A 16,880-nucleotide genomic window follows, 5' to 3' on the forward strand; every position below is an offset into this window, starting at 1 on the left:
TTTGGCTCACCCTTTATGGGACATCATTTTCAGGTACAGATGGTATGCCACCTCTAAGGACGTAGCTTGGGAGGCTTAGAGGCTGAATGACTATTTTGTTGTTTTCTTATTGTATTACATGTAAATCAAGCTAAGGGCTTATTTTGTGTTTTGAGTTAATACTCTCTTTTTTTGTAACCAAGTGTTGGCTTGGAAAGTTGTAATATAACGATCCCGATTTTTCCTTTCTTTGTTTATTGTATTCCGAACTTGATTCCGTGAGTGTGTGGTTGTCGTATTCTCATTTCCCTCATTTTCTCTCTGTATTTGAGGCTTGGGTTGTGTTGGGCAGGATTGGAACAGGTTGGTTGTGTTTTGAAACCAAAAGTTGATGCCCAGATTTTGGCCTTCACGCTCGAGCGAGGTTTTTGACGCTTGAGCGGGCCCTTTGTTGTTGCTTCTACGCTCGAGCGGGCGTTTTGACGCTCGAGCGTGAATATTCATCTCTCAGTGTTTTGTTCTACAGGTCATTGAACGCTCGAGCGTCCACTCTCACGCTCGAGCGAGGACCATCGACTGCAAAACTTCTGGAAATGTGCATCGGGCGCTCGAGCGGTGCTTTTGACGCTTGAGCGTAAGTCTGTGTCTGACGCTCGAGCGGGAAATCCCACGCTCAAGCGGACCTGTTTGTATATCAGTCCGAATTTCAACTTTTTGGATCACTTTTTCAGTACCTTTTCTCTCTCTAACTTTTCAAATCCTCCATTAAAGAGCTCCTCACTCTAAACTTCAACTTCTCTCCAGGGTTTGATCTAGTTTGAGTGATCTTCTACCTTAGTGTCTTTGTAAAAAGTGTAGAGCTTGGCTTGGGCTACATTTCCATCCGAAAATCTTAGGTTTTGGAACATTTCGAAATTCTTCATCTTCTCCATTTGGTCTCATCTTTTGAGGTAGAGATAACTACTCATATTTATGGTATTTAACATAAACTTTTAGTCATTTTGTTATAATGTTAAAGTTGGGTAATTTTGGGTATTAGGGTTTCAATTGTATAAAGAGGGGTTTTGTTCTTTGGGCCAATACATGTGTATTTTGGGTCTCAAATGAGGTTATTGTTGTTTGTTGTTGTTATTTGAGCCTTTTGGTCAATGTTGAGAAGGAGGGAGAAAAGCCCTAATTTTTGTTATGAATTAATTTATATAATTAATTCGGGAATGTTATGGGAATATGAAATTAAGTTGGAAATGATGAAATTAGCTTAATATGAGATGGAATGGTGGAGTCAGATTTATTAATCGCTCACTTTCGAAATTGTTGATAAATTATCTATTGATGCATTTATTATCTATTTAGAAATAATTGCTTTGGGCTATCGGTGGAGGATAGTCTTGTTTGTTGTAGACACTGCATGATGATTAGGTGAATTAAAACTAATCGGTTGAATATGTCATCGAATATGACGGCTGGAATAATACATCGAATCTGTGTATTGACTGATCGTGTATATGATAATTGTTTATATACATTGTATTGTGTGGAAGGAGATAGAGGATGTATTCCATGGTTTGGGAGGAGATAGGGGATGGACTCCTAAATCGGATATTATTTGGGAGGAGATAGGGGATGAACTCCATTGATACAGCAAATCTGTGTATCATTTGTGAAGTATAGAAGTGATTTAATATGAGTTGTTATCTCATGTGAATTGTGAAGTATGGAAGTGTTTTGTTATGAATTTTAATCTCATTTAAATCATTGATTTTGGAAAGGTTTTGTTAACCTGAGCCGCAGTCTCATAGGAATTGTTTGGCCAGGTTCTGAGCCATGTTTATAAATCGAAATTGTTAAGTAAAGGAAAATGGAATGAAACATGGGCATATCTGTTATGGAACTGAAATGTGTTATGAGTTGATTTATATGAGTTAAACATTTAACAAATGCTAATGTTTTAGTAGTTGCTCATATTATGTTTAGCATATCTCTACTGGGCGTTGGCTCACCCTTTATGGGACATCATTTTCAAGTTCAAGTGACATGCCACCTCCAATGACGTAGCTTGGGAGGCTTGAGGCTGATAGCTCTTTTTGTTGTTCTCTTTTGTATATTACATGTGTATCAAGCCATGGGCTTATTTTGTGTAAAGAGTTAGAACTCTACTTTTGTTGAACCCAAGTGTTGACTTGGAAAGTTGTAAGCCTATAGGGCATTTACTTTTGTTGTCAACATGTAATATCTTTTGTAAGAATACTCTGATGTTGGATATAGCGATCCCGGGTTTACCCTTGTTGTACAGTGATCCGGACATGTGTCCGTGGATGTTGGTAGTTGATTATTATCTTGTTTACATCCCTTTTTACTTCGTAATTGAGTTATAGGATGTATTGGGCAGGTTTGTTACAGGTTGGTTGAGTTTAGAAACCAAAACTAGTTGCCCAGATTTTGGCCTGTCCACTCGAGCGGGGGTTTTGGCGCTCGAGCGTAGATTACACCCATCCAGTATTTTCCTGTGCAGCGTTGTACGCTCGAGCGTGGGATTGGCCGCTCGAGCGGGGTTGTGTGAGTTCCGCTCGAGCGGGGAGTTGGAAGCTCGAGCAGAGGCCTGGTTCTGTATAAGTGCTGGGAGAGTGCATCCGGCGCTCGAGCGGAAGTTTGGCCGCTTGAGCGGAAGTCTGTGAGTGACGCTCGAGCGGGGTGTTTTACGCTCGAGCGGGGCGACTGGGTTTAAGTCCCGAAATTGTGACTTTTCAAATCACTTTTTCACTTTCTCTTCTCTCTCTTACTTTTCCAAAATCACCATTGTTGAGCCTCTCACTCTAGACTCTACCTTCTCTCTAGGTTTTGATCTAGTAGGAGTGATTTGCTCACCTTTGGCCTTTACAAAAAAGTTGTTGATCGTCGAGGGCTTCTTTTTAATCTGAAAATTTCGGGTTTTGGAGCACGTTGGGTTTTGCCTTCTTCTCCCTTGGAGCTCCGAATTTGAGGTAGGGATATCCTACTCCTCTCTATGGATTTTGTCTTTAAATTTTGGTATTTTGAGATGTTGGGGTTGGTTTGGTAATTTGGTGAAAGTTTGGGGCTTTTGTGTTATTTTACAAAAGTTGGGGTTTTATTTGTAATAAACCTAAATGCATGTTTGGCATAGAGTAATGGAATAAATGTTGAATCATTGATGAAAATGGGACCTAAGGGTTGAAATGTTAATTATGGATAATGACCTAATTACATTGTTTGATTAATTGGGATAATTAATTGTGAGAAATGAGGAAATGAAATGGAATTGTCGAGATTGGGAATGTATGGGGTTAAAGGGTGTAGTTGAATTGTTTATCACACACCGAAATGAAATGTTGATTGAATATCCATTGTGCATTTATTTTCTGTTTAGAAATAATTGCTTTGGGCTATCGGTGGAGGATAGTCGTGATTGTTGTAGACAATGCATGATGATTAGGCAAACGGAAACTAATCAATGGAATGTGTCATGGAATTTGACGGTTGATAGAGTACATTAATTATATGTATTGAGTGATTGTATATAGAACCAATGTGTTTGTATACGTTATGTGTAGAGGAGGAGATGGGGGATGTACTTCGCGGTTTAGGGGAAGATAGGGGATGTACCTCTAAACCGGATAGCGTTGGGAGAAGATAGGGGATGAACTCCGTAGATACAGCTCATATGCTTGTCTAGAGAAGTGAAGATAGAGCTCATATGCTTATCTTTGTGAAGTGTGGATACAGCTTATATGCTTATCTGTGAATGTGGGATAGTGTTGTTATACATATCTGTCGAGAATGTGGATATTGCTCATATGCTTATCTGTGAATGTGGGATATTGTTTTATACATATCTGTTGAGATAATGATAGAGCTTACATGCTTATCTGTTGAAAAAGGGAAAATGAAAAGTAACTTGGACTCATAAGTCGTATGACATAAAATGAATTTTATGTGGATGTATCAGTGTTGGCCATCTATCAATTGCTAATATTTTAGTCATTGTTCATGGTTGGTTTAGTGTATTTCTACTGGGCTGTGGCTCACCCTATATGGGAATATCATTTTCAGGTACAGGTAGCATGCCACCTCCAAGGACATAGCTTGGGAGGCTAGAGGCGGACATACTTTTGTTGTTTTACTTTTTGATGTATTACATGTAAATTCAAGCCAAGGGCTTAATGTGTTTGAGTTAGTACTCTTTTGTTGTAACCAAGTGTTAACTTGGAAAGCTGTAAGCCCATAGGGCATTTGCTTTTATTATTAACATGTAATACTTTTGTAATGAAACTCTGATAAATAAAAGAATGTGGTTATTTCATATGTCAATGGATGTCTTATTTGATGGGTTTAATGTTGTTATTTTGAGGGCGTTACATTGGAAATATAATATCTTTTCTTGTATCATGAATGTATAATTTATGGGTTTATTTCTAGGGCGTTACATGTAAGCCCGTAGGGCATTTACTTTCGATGTCAACATGTAATACTTTTGTAATAAATACTTTGATAAATAGAAATATGTTTTATTCTCTTATGTCTATGGATGTCGTGAATGTTGGGTTCATATGTATTTTTTTGAGGGCGTTACACATGTATTGCAATTCTTACTCTTAAATACACAGAGCTTATTGTCTATTGTCTACTTGCTGACTTAAGCGTCGGATGGGTTTCTGGCACACACCCGTCAGCTAGCTTACGTGTGTTTTCAAGTGGCAATGCGACAACGTTTGAAGGAGTACAAACTTAGTCAATAGGATTATACAAGAAGATGATTTCGTGCTCGTATAATGATCTATTGTCATTTTATTTTTATTAATACTAAAAAGGTCATTGATTATACTTAAGTTGTTATGATCTGATTATTATTTTGGTTATGATTGATAAAAAATTTCATTTATGCAGTAAGAGGTGTTTAGTTTGGGCTCTATGTGTTTTTTCTAGTTATTATTCTAGGGAAACACTCTGATGCACACCCTTATGCACATTATAACTAAAAAGATAAATTATATAATTTCATTTTTCTAAATTATAACTAACAAAAAATATATATATATCTCATGACTTATAAATAAAATAATGTCATAATTAAAGAAGAAAATTGGTCATAATTAAAGAACACAATGGCGTAACCTATGAAGCATCGACACTTCAAAACAAGTGTCATATCTGTGTTGGACTCACGGACACTTCGAGACACGCCGACCATAGTTATCAGAATCTTGATCCGAATCGTAGGATCTTACGATGCTACGATTTCAGTTGAGCCAAACGATTCAGATCACGTTAGGATCTTAAATTTAGTAGGATAAGATCTTAAATTTAGTAGGATATGAAAGTTAATACGATCCTATTCATAAAATCATGTAAAATCGCATACGATCCCGATTCTACTATAATCCCGATCCTAACATTTTTTGTTGTTATTATTTATTTCTTATATATATATATATATATATATATGTGTATATGTGCATATATATATATATATATATAAGTTGACTATAAACACTTTTTTCAAATGTCTCTTCCAATTGATGTTAACATAAAATATGCATTATATCAAATTTATCATTTGTCTTTAATATTTTCAAAATTACATAACATATATTATCATTATCGATAATTTTTCATTTTATTTTACATTGAAAATAGAATCTTATGATCCTCGATCGTAGATTCTACGATCTGATCCATGAGTCCCTTCCAACGATCCCACGCAGGATCCCAATTTTAACAACGTTGACGCAGATACGGCAGTGACATGTATGGGACACGCCACATAGCTTATCTCCTTATTTAATTAATTTATTTTCAAGGGATACACCGGGAACACTTCGGGGCCAACTTGTCTTTTTTTTTTCTTCTTCATTTTTTTAGTACTTTTGATGAATGTTGAATGTTTATTATTTTTTTTTATTTTTAAATACTTAGTAAAAAATATATAGAAATTATAAGTGTTAATTTATTTATTTTAAAAAATAAAATAAAATATAGAATTAGAATTATTTTTTGTTAATATTGATTGTTTGTGGATGTGATATTAATCTAGATAGTAAATAAAAATATATGAAAACATATTTTGTTGCAGTGCCCCGCCATGTCTATGTCCCTATTTTTTTAAAATTGTTGTGTCCCATGTTTGCATCTGTATCTGTATTCGTGTCTGTATTCGTATCCGTGTCCGTGTCCATGTCCGTGTCCGTTTCTGTGCTTCTTAGGGTATAACTATGGGTGCATATGGCACACCCTTTTTAAAGGGGTGTATATTAGAATTTCCCATGATCTATTATGAAAATGTTTAAAATGTTTTTCACCAGTTAAAATATCTCTTTTAAGTACTTTTAATTTGTGGAAAAAAAAATTCAAACGAAAATACATATTGCAGTAGTGTTATTTAAAATTTGGGTTATTTTTAATTTTTTATGTGTTATGAAAATTAAGTTAGTGTAAAGTAAGATGTGTTCTAATTTAGAGTGTTTAGGCATTTAATTTTTTTTAATTCATATTACAATATTATAATAATCATATTTGCAAATCATATTTTATTTACTATGAGATGTGTCATAATTACATTTGTAATAGGAGTGGGACCTATTCAAAGAATAAAATTAGGGTGAATTACACTAACGGTTCCTATAGTTTGGGGCTTGTGTCATTTTGGTCTATGACTTTTCAATTGTGATACATTTGACCCTGAATTTTGTATCTTGTTCCAAATAAGGACAATTGAAGATACTATTGGATTTTTCAAGGGCAAAATCATCAATTTGATAAAATATAAATTAATTAGACAAAAATAAATGTCAAAAAATTATTTTTGAATTTTTAAAAATTATTTCTACCTACTAAAGATAAAATTATATAAAATTGATAAATCTTTTAGACATTTTTTTTACCAAATTAATTTTTATTATGTATTTGGATGGTGATCATTTAAAATTAATTTTTAAAAATTAATCATGTAATTTTTATTAATTTTTATCAATTGTACATAATTTTATTTTTGGTGGGTAGAAATAATTTTTTAAAATTTTAAAATATTGTTTTGACATTTATTTTTGTCAAATTAGTTTATATTTTATCAAATTGACGATTTTGCCCTTGAAATTAAGCAATGGTATGTTCAATTGTTCTTATTTGGAACAAGATTCAAAATTCAAGGTCAAATGTGTCACAATTGAAAAATCAGGGACTAAAGTGACACAAGCCCCAAACTATAGGGACTGCTAGTATAATTTGCCCTTTAAAATTTTAATAGATATACATAAAAAAAAATAGACAATTATATTATTAAATCATAATTCAAATTTAGATATTGTCATATCTTTTTGAGATCTATATCTAAATTCTTATCTTCTTTATTTTTGTGTGGTTTCTATTTGATTTTTTTTTCAATTTATTTAAGATGGAGCTGTGGGTTTATATTTTTTTTAATTTAATTTATCTATGATTTCTATTTGTTTTTAATTATTATTATTTAGGTAAGTTATGATGTGAGCTAGATATATGATAGACATGTAAGTTATTATTGTTTTTAATATTTTCTTTTGGAAATCGACGAGAGAAATTAAAATGGAGAGATTATGAAATATTTTTGTTATCTTTCCATTTAAAATTCATAAACTAAGGGATAATTATTATTTCCAAAATAATTAAATAGGTATAGGAGAAGTTGAAAAGAGGAAATAATTATTATTTCTAAAATAATTAAATAGATATGGAAGAAGTTGAAAGGGTGTGTATGAAAAGTCAAAAATGCTTGGTAAAAGTCAATAAATGCTGTGTTTTTATTTATTTTTTAAATAAAAAAATTAAGAAATTAAGATTGAGACATTGAAGCTTCCACAAGACTTGTGAGTTAAAAATCTCATTTTCATTGTATAATACTAGCCTATCACCCGTGCTATGCACGAGATAATTATAGATATTTATATTTGTTTTAATTTTTTTTAATATATAAATGATGTTTTTTAAGATTTTTTATAAAAATAATTTAACAATTTTATCACTAACCATAATGTACAGGAGAAATTAAAAAAGTTACTGCAGTAACTATGCACGGGCTGTATCTATAATTATTTGTATGAGGAGATTTTAAATGCTAATTAGAAATTTTGACCAAATCAATAAATGCAGGCATGCGGATTGAAAAAGTTAATAAATACTGATCAGGGGATTTTAACCAAATCAATAAAGGCTGAGGTTTTTTTTTTAAATCAAAAATTTTAAAAATTAAGATTGAGAGATTGGAGCTCCCACAAGGTTTGGGATTTAGAAACTCCCTTTTTCTTAATATATTTACAATTATCTATATATGTGAATTGCGATTTTCAAATGTTTTTTTTTTTTCCTTTTTTGTATTATATTAAAGTTTAATATTTTGATAATAATCATATGTGTTGGACTTTTTAAGAAATTAAATGTCTTCTTTTTTATTATATTATATTAAAGTTTAATATTTTGATAATAATCATATGTGTTGGACTTTTCAAGAATTAAATATCTTTTTTTTTATTATATTATATTAAAGTTTAATATTTTGATAATAATCATATATTATATTAAAATTTAATATTTCGACAATAATCATATGTGTTGTACTTTTCAAGGAATTAAATGTCTTCTTTTTTTTATTATAGTATATTAAAGTTTAATATTTTGATAATAATCATATGTGTTGGACTTTTCAAGAAAAATTTTTTATGCTTGTTCTTAATGCATTAAAGTGTTATCATGAGGGATAATAATCATATGTGTTGAGACTTTTCAAGGAATGCATATGTGTTAGATTTTAAAGAATTTTTTTTTATGGTTGTTCTTAATACATTAAAGTGTTATTATGAGGATAAGACTTGGGGGTTGGGAGAAGTTAATAAATGTAACGCCCTCAAAATAAACCCATAAATCATACATTCTTGACATGCTTAGACATAAGAGAATAAAGCAAAATTACATTTCATTAGAGTATTCATTACAAAATGTATTACATGTTGACAACAAAAGTAAATGCCCTACAGGCTTACAACTTTCCAAGCCAACACTTGGTTACAAAAAGGAGAGTACTAACTCAAAACACAAAATAAGCCCTTGGCTTGATATACATGCAATACAAGAATGTAATCACAAAAGATGTCCCAGCCACTAAGCCTCTCAAGTTACGTCCTTGGAGGTGGCATGCTACCTGTACCTGAAAATAATGTCCCATATAGGGTGAGCCAACGCCCAGTAGAAATATGCTAAACATAATATGGGCAATAACTAAAACATTAGAATTTGATAAATGTTTAACTCACATAAATCAATTCACAACCCTTTTTGATTACATGACAAATGTGTCCATGTTTCATTTCATTTTCCATTTCTTATCCAATTCTCAATTCAAAACTATGGCTCAGAACCTGGCCAAACAATTTAAATGAGATTACATCTCATATTAAAACATTATCCTTATCCACAATTCATTTTCAAATGAGATAACACTCATATCAAAACACTTTCGTAATTCACAAGAGATACACATTTTTGCTGTATCAATATCACATTAACACTTCCATACTTCATAAATGATACACAGATTCGCTGTATCAATACTTCAATAGATACACATATTTGTTGTATCCATGGAGTCTATCCCCTATCTCCTCCCAAACAATAACCGGTTTAGGAGTCTATCCCCTATCTTCCCCTAAACCGTGGAGTACATCCCCTATCTCCTCCCACATAACATAATGTATATAAACACATATCATATACATAATCAATCAATACATAAATTCATTGTATTGTTCCAATTGTCATATTCGATGGCATATTTCATTGATTAGTTTTAGTTCGCCTAATCATCATGCATTGCCTACAACAATCAAGACTATCCTCCACCGATAGCCCAAAGCAATTATTTCTAAACAGATAATAATTACATCCAACAGATAAATTATCAACAATTTCCAAGGTGTGTGATTAATAAATCCAACTCCATCATTCTATCTCATAATGAGCCAATTACATTATTTCCAACTCAATTTCATATTTCCATAATAAATGTCATTAATTACACTAATAACCCAATTATACCCAAACATGACATTTTTTCCCTTTTTCTCAACATTGACCCAGAAGTTCAAATATTAACAACAATATCAATAATCTCTTTTTAAGACCCAATATATATATATATATATGAGTCAAAAGGACAAAACCCCTCTTTTCAATGTAACACATCTCAAACCCTAACTTCCAAATCAAACCATCTATACAAATGGCTCAACATCTCTGTTAAAGCACATAAGAATGAGTAGTTATCCCTACCTCAAGAGATGAAACCCAATGGAGAAGATGAAGAAATCTCGAAGTGCTCCAAACCAAGAAATTTTTGGATTGATAGATAGCCCACGACAAACTCCACACTTTTTACAAAGGGACAAAGATGAGAGATCACTCTAACTAGATCAAACCTTAGAGAGAAGGTAGATTCTAGAGAGCGGAGTTCTCAAAAGAGGGTTTAGAAAAGTAAGAGAGAGAAAGGAAATGTGAAAAGTGATTCAAAATCACCCAGCTGCCATCTGATATACGACTAGTCCGCTTGAGCGGAGAATAGGACGCTTAAGTGTCAAACACAAAAATCAGGACCCGCTCGAGCGCCAAGACACAAGAACAAAATACACCCGCCCGAGCGCAAAGGAAAGCCCGCTTGAGCGTAGATTAACCTCTCACAGTATTTTTACAGACATTGAACACCCGCTCGAGCGCCAATAGGCCCGCTCGAGTGCGACTTGCTCGAGCGTAAGGAAATCCGCTCGAGCGTGAAAAACGTACCTGCAGTAGTTTTGCAGAGGCACAAAATGCTGAAAGTGTGTAAACTCCGCTCGAGCGCAAAGGGACCCGCTCGAGCGGACCACCAAAAACCTGGACAACAAGAATGGGAACCAAAGCTCAACCAACCTGTAACAAACCTGCCCAACACATCCTAAAACTCAAATATATGAAATTTAAGGATGACAACAAGCTATACACAACAACCAACTCCACGGAACCTAAGTCTGGAATACTGTACATAACGGGGAAAACCCGGGATCGCTATAACCTCCCCCCCTTAAAGAATTTCGTCCCCGAAATTAAGCACAAGTTTTTCAAAAACATGATTTCTCAATTACCAACATTATTACAATGCAAAATTCAACAACTTGACCCATTACCGATCATTCCATCTCTATTCAAGAGGCATTTCACAATTTAATCTTCAACTTGCATTATCAACATGCATTTCTCAAAACATATTCAATGCCAACAATACATTTGCATTTCTAAAACATCATTAACATATACAATATTAAAATTAACTTCCATTTTAAGGCAAGTTCCAAAATATTTTTTCATAAACCAAAACATATACAATGTTTTACAACTTAAGACATATTCATGCTCTTAAAGTTTATCAGTACGACAAGATTACCAATACATGGTTAAACATTAACAAATAAGTCCGGCTACTTCTCACGGACATCCAACTCACGTCCCCAAGTGGCTTCCTCCACTCCGTGATGTTTTCACAAAACCTTTACCAAGGGTATAGTCTTGCCTCACAAAACTTGATCCCGCCTATCCAAGACCCGAACCGGTCTCTCCTCATACGAGACATCCTCATCAACCTCTAAGTCGGTCCAATCCAATACATGTGATGGATCTGGCTCGTACTTCCGAAGCATACTAACATGAAACACGTCATGCACTCCGGACAACTGCGGCGACAAATGGTAGGCAACTTCGCCAATCCTCTCAAGGATCTCGAAGGGACCAATAAACTGAGGGGACAACTTCTCACTCTTCCCAAACCTCATCAAACCCCGCCTACGTGATATTTTCAGAAAGACATGATCATCCGTCTCAAATGCGAAAGGCCTTCTCCTACGGTCGGCATAACTCTTTTGGCGACTCTGGGCTGTAGCAAGCCTCCTATGGATAAGCTCAACTTTCTCTGTCGTTTCCCTCACCAAATCCGGGCCCAACAAAGGCGCATCACCCACCTCGGCCCAACAAACCGGAGACCTACACGGTCGGCCATACAAGGCCTCAAATGGTGCCATATCGATACTCGACTGAAAACTGTTGTTGTAGGCAAACTCCACCAAGGGCAAGTGCCTCTCCCACGTCCCACTAAAGTCCAGGATATAACCTCGAAGCAAATCCTCAAGGATCTGAATAGTATGCTCGGACTACCCGTCAGTCTGAGGATGATAAGCCATGCTAAAGGTCAATCTAGTGCCCAAAGCACTCTGCAAACTCTGCCACAACCTAGTAGTAAAACGAGGATCTCTATCAGAGATGATCGACACTAGGACTCCGTGCAACCTCACTATGTCCCGAATATACAAATCGGCAAGATGATCTACCGAATCTCTCACGCTCATAGGGATAAAGTGCGCTGATTTAGTTAACCAGTCTAAAACCACCCAAATAGCATCACTACCCCGCTGAGTCCTCGGAAGACCTACAACGAAGTCCATAGTGACATGCTCCCACTTCCACTCGGCTATAGGCAAGGGTTGTAACAAACCCGCTAGCCTCTGATGCTTGGCCTTCACTTACTAACAAGTAAGGCACTTCGATACGAAAACTGCCACATCTCTCTTCATACCCCGCCACCAAAACTGGCGATCCAAGTCACGATACATCTTGGTGCCTCCCGGATGCACCGCAAGGCGTGAATGGTAAAACTCTCGGAGTACCTCCTCTCGACAAGACTCCGGTACAAACAGACAGTCTCAGTATTTCACACTCAGGTCGGGATACACAATCAAACCCTTCTCAACCTTCCCACTGGAGATTTTCTCTCGGATGGATTCAGCCTCAAGGTCACCTCTTTGTGCCTCTGACACTCGACTCACAAGTGTAGGCTGCGCAACAACAGAAAACAAGGCCGCTGCCTCAACAGATTCACCTAGAAGCAAATCAAATTCGCCAAGTGCACCTAACATCTCCCAGTCCCGGATGGCTATACAAGCTACATCACTAATGGATTTCCTACTAAGGGCATCGGCCACAATGTTGGCCTTTCCCGGGTGATGGTGCAACTTAAAGTCATAGTCCTCTATGATCTCCATCCACCTCCTCTGCCTCAAATTCAAATCCTTCTGTGTAAATAGATACTTCAGACTCTTATGATCCGAGAACACCTCGAATCTCTCACCATAAAGGTAGTGCCTCCAAATCTTCAAGGCAAAAATCACAGCTGCTAACTCTAGGTCATGCGTAGGGTAATTCCTTTCGTGTATTTTCAACTGACGTGAGCCATAGGCCACCACTTTTCCCTCTTGCATTAACACACAACCCAAACCCTCTCGTGTGGCATCACAGTAAACCGCATAACCCAAACCTCTCTCCGGAATAATCAAAACCGAAGCGGTGGTCAATCTAACTTTAAACTCTTGGAATGACTTTTCACAAGTCTCACTCCATACAAATTTGACCCCTTTCCGCGTCAGTCTAGTTAACGGCGAAGCTAGCCTGGAGAAATCTTTCACAAACTGGTGGTAATACCTAGCTAATCCCAGGAAACTGCAGATCTCAAAAGCACTCTTAGGCTGTGCCCAATCTTGCACTGCCTCAATCTTGGATGTATCAACAGATACCCCTCCCCCGGAAATCACATGGCCTAAGAACTTAACCTCTCTTAGCCAGAACTCACAATTTCCAAACTTGGCATACAGCTTATGGGCTCTAAGCAACTCAAGCACCACTTTCAAGTGTTCCTCGTGCTCCTCCTCAGAAGGCGAATAAATCAAAATGTCGTCTACGAAAACGACTACAAAACGATCTAAGAATTCTCGGAATATCCAGTTCATCAAATCCATAAACACTGCCGGTGCATTGGTGAGCCCAAATGGCATCACCAGAAACTCATAATGGCCATACCGCGTACAGAATGCCGTCTTCAGAATATCCTCTTCCCTAACCCTCAACTGGTGGTAACCCGATCTCAAGTCTACCTTAGAGAAACAACGGGACCCTTTCAACTGGTCAAACAAATCATCTATACGGGGCATAGGGTACTTATTCTTAATCGTAGGTCGGTTCAACTTCCGGTAATCGATACAAAGCCTCAAGGCACCATCTTTCTTTTTAGCAAAGAGGGCCGGTGCTCCCCATGGCGAAACACTAGGGTGAATAAGGCCCTTATCTAGTAATTTCTGGAGCTGAATCTTCAACTCACTCAACTCAGCTAGGGCAAAACGATAAGGTGCCATAGAAATCGGCGCCGTGCCGGGCACTAATTAAATAGAGAACTCAACCTCTCGATAAGGTGGCAAACTAACAAGATCCACGGGAAAGACGTTCGAGTACTCACAAACCACCCTCGGCAACACAGTCTGGGTCTCATCACACTCACTACTCGTAAGGCTAGCTAGAAGACCACTAAGCTTACTCTGCCCTCGTGGATCATACACCGGTGGTAACACACTACCAACCCGATCCCCCAAGAAATGGAAACAATCCTCGCTCAAGGTACATACTGTGACCCTCTGGCGGTAGCAATCAATAACAGCCCGGTATGACGATAGCCAGTCCATACTCAAAATAACATCAAAAGTCGACGTGGGCATAACTACAAAAGGAAACGGAAGCCGGCGATCGGCAACCTCTATATCACAACCTCTACATCCTTGTTTCAGAATCAACTCACCTCCAACAAGTGATACAACACAAATAGGAGATGCTAACTGTGCCAACTCCAGCCCCAAAACAGTTGCAAATGCAGCAGATATAAAGGAATAAGATGCACCCGTATCAATCAATACATTGGCAACTGAGTTGCAAAACAAAAAGGTACCTCTCACAACAGATGGAGCCGGTACAAGATCCTGCGCGGTAACAGCATACACACGCCCTAAAGGGCCCTGATCTACCTGCTCACCTCTCGGAGCAAAAGACTGCTGCATAGACTGGGACGATGAAGCCCCCTAATTGGCCCTCGAGGCCTGAACTGACTGTGTGGGCTAAAAACTCTAGGTCTGTCTAGAACCAGACACACCCGATGTGGCACTCAACTGTGGGCAAAACCTCTTCAGGTGCCTTGCCTGACCACACTGATAACAAGACAACGACCGGCCTCTGCCCTGACTCTGGCTCTAAGGTCGAGCCGAAGATGAAGCTACTCTCTGACCTCCTCCTCTCTGCGGGCAAGCTGGAGACTTGTGGCCCAGTTGACCACATTTGTAACAGGTGACGTCCCCCTGACTGCCTCTCCCAGAACCTGAACTCGGCACTGGAAAGGTCGATTAGCAAAAGCACCCTGGGACTGCTGAGGGTTAGAACCCCTCTGCCTCCTGCCGTCCCCCTGACCATCCTGACTCCTCTTGGAGCCCCTTTACCTCTCCTCCTCCTCCTGCATCATAATGTCCATATGGGCTATAGCATCCATAAGACGGCCATACTCTCGGGTCATAGAACCCCCAACTCTCATCTTGAGGCCATGCCTCAACTTCCTCTTAAACTCAATACAACAGCGTTCCTCAGACGCCACAAGCTCAGGTACAAACCTGGATGAGCTAGTAAAGGCGGCCTCAAACTCGGCCACTGACAAACCCAGCTGCTTAAGCTAACAAAACTGGTCTCTCAGCTTCTCCCTGACAGCTAGAGACAAGAACTTCTCCTCGAAAGCATCCACAAAGGCCTCCCATGTGCCACCAATGCGACCCCTCGTGAACTTCCACCACTGACCCGCATTCCCCTTCAGTTGGAAAGATGCCAAGGTCGCCTTCAAAGCCCCGTCTTCAATGCCAAACATCTCAAACGTCTTCATCATCTGCTCCAACCACTCATCTGCCTTAAGTGGCTCTTTCGGATCCCCAACAAACTCGTCCGGATTAGACCGGAAGAACTCCTTCTTTAGAAAAAAAGGCCCTACCTCTACAACATGAGCCTGGACCTAATTCTCAGCTCTGAGAATGCCCAAGGACTCCCTCAAAGCTCCTGCCATCTCGCGGGCTAAGGCGCCCATGGCCTGCTGACCTACTGGCTCGGCCACATTGGCCTGACCAACACCCTCCTACTGCGCCGGAATCTCATCCGGTATAGGCATCTCCTGCCTCTTAGGCCTATCTCGCCTACCACCTCGTCTTCGTCCTGACATCCTAATAAAGGTAACAAAGAACGTTAGCACACTCATAAATGTGCCGAAGCTACAGCACTTGCGTCCTAATACATTGGACAACTGTAATTCATTCTACGTAAGCACATAATCACATAAGCACCTGCGAATTTCATTTCTGGATAATGATAGTCCTGAGGCGTTACCAGAGTTCCGGTTAGAAACAGCATTGATCAAGTGCTTTTCCAACAAGACTCATAGAAACCCAAGGATCCAATCAACATCCTGGAAATTAAATCCCATACCCAAGTAATCACATAAACATGTTATGACATAAGCATATAACATTACATCTAAGTCTTTAACAAGCGAGACAAACCTATTGTAACACTAATCACTTCCCACGTACCTAAAGTATTCAAACCCGGTACGCTCTGATACCAAGTTGTAACGCCCTCAAAATAAATCCATAAATCATACATTCTTGACATGCTTAGACATAAGAGAATAAAGCATAATTACATTTCATCAGAGTATTCATTACAAAATGTATTACATGTTGACAACAAAAGTAAATGCCCTATGGGCTTACAACTTTCCAAGCCAACACTTGGTTACAAAAAGGAGAGTACTAACTCAAAACACAAAATAAGCCATTGGCTTGATATACATGTAATACAAGAATGTAATCATAAAAGATGTCCCAGCCACTAAGCCTCTCAAGTTACGTTCTTGGAGGTGGCATGCTACCTGTACCTGAAAATAATGTCCCATATAGGGTGAGCCAACGCCCAGTAGAAATATGCTAAACATA

The sequence above is a fragment of the Camellia sinensis genome, chromosome 4, assembly GCF_055761805.1.
Source record: "Camellia sinensis isolate YWXY chromosome 4, ASM5576180v1, whole genome shotgun sequence".
Lineage (NCBI taxonomy): Eukaryota > Viridiplantae > Streptophyta > Magnoliopsida > Ericales > Theaceae > Camellia > Camellia sinensis.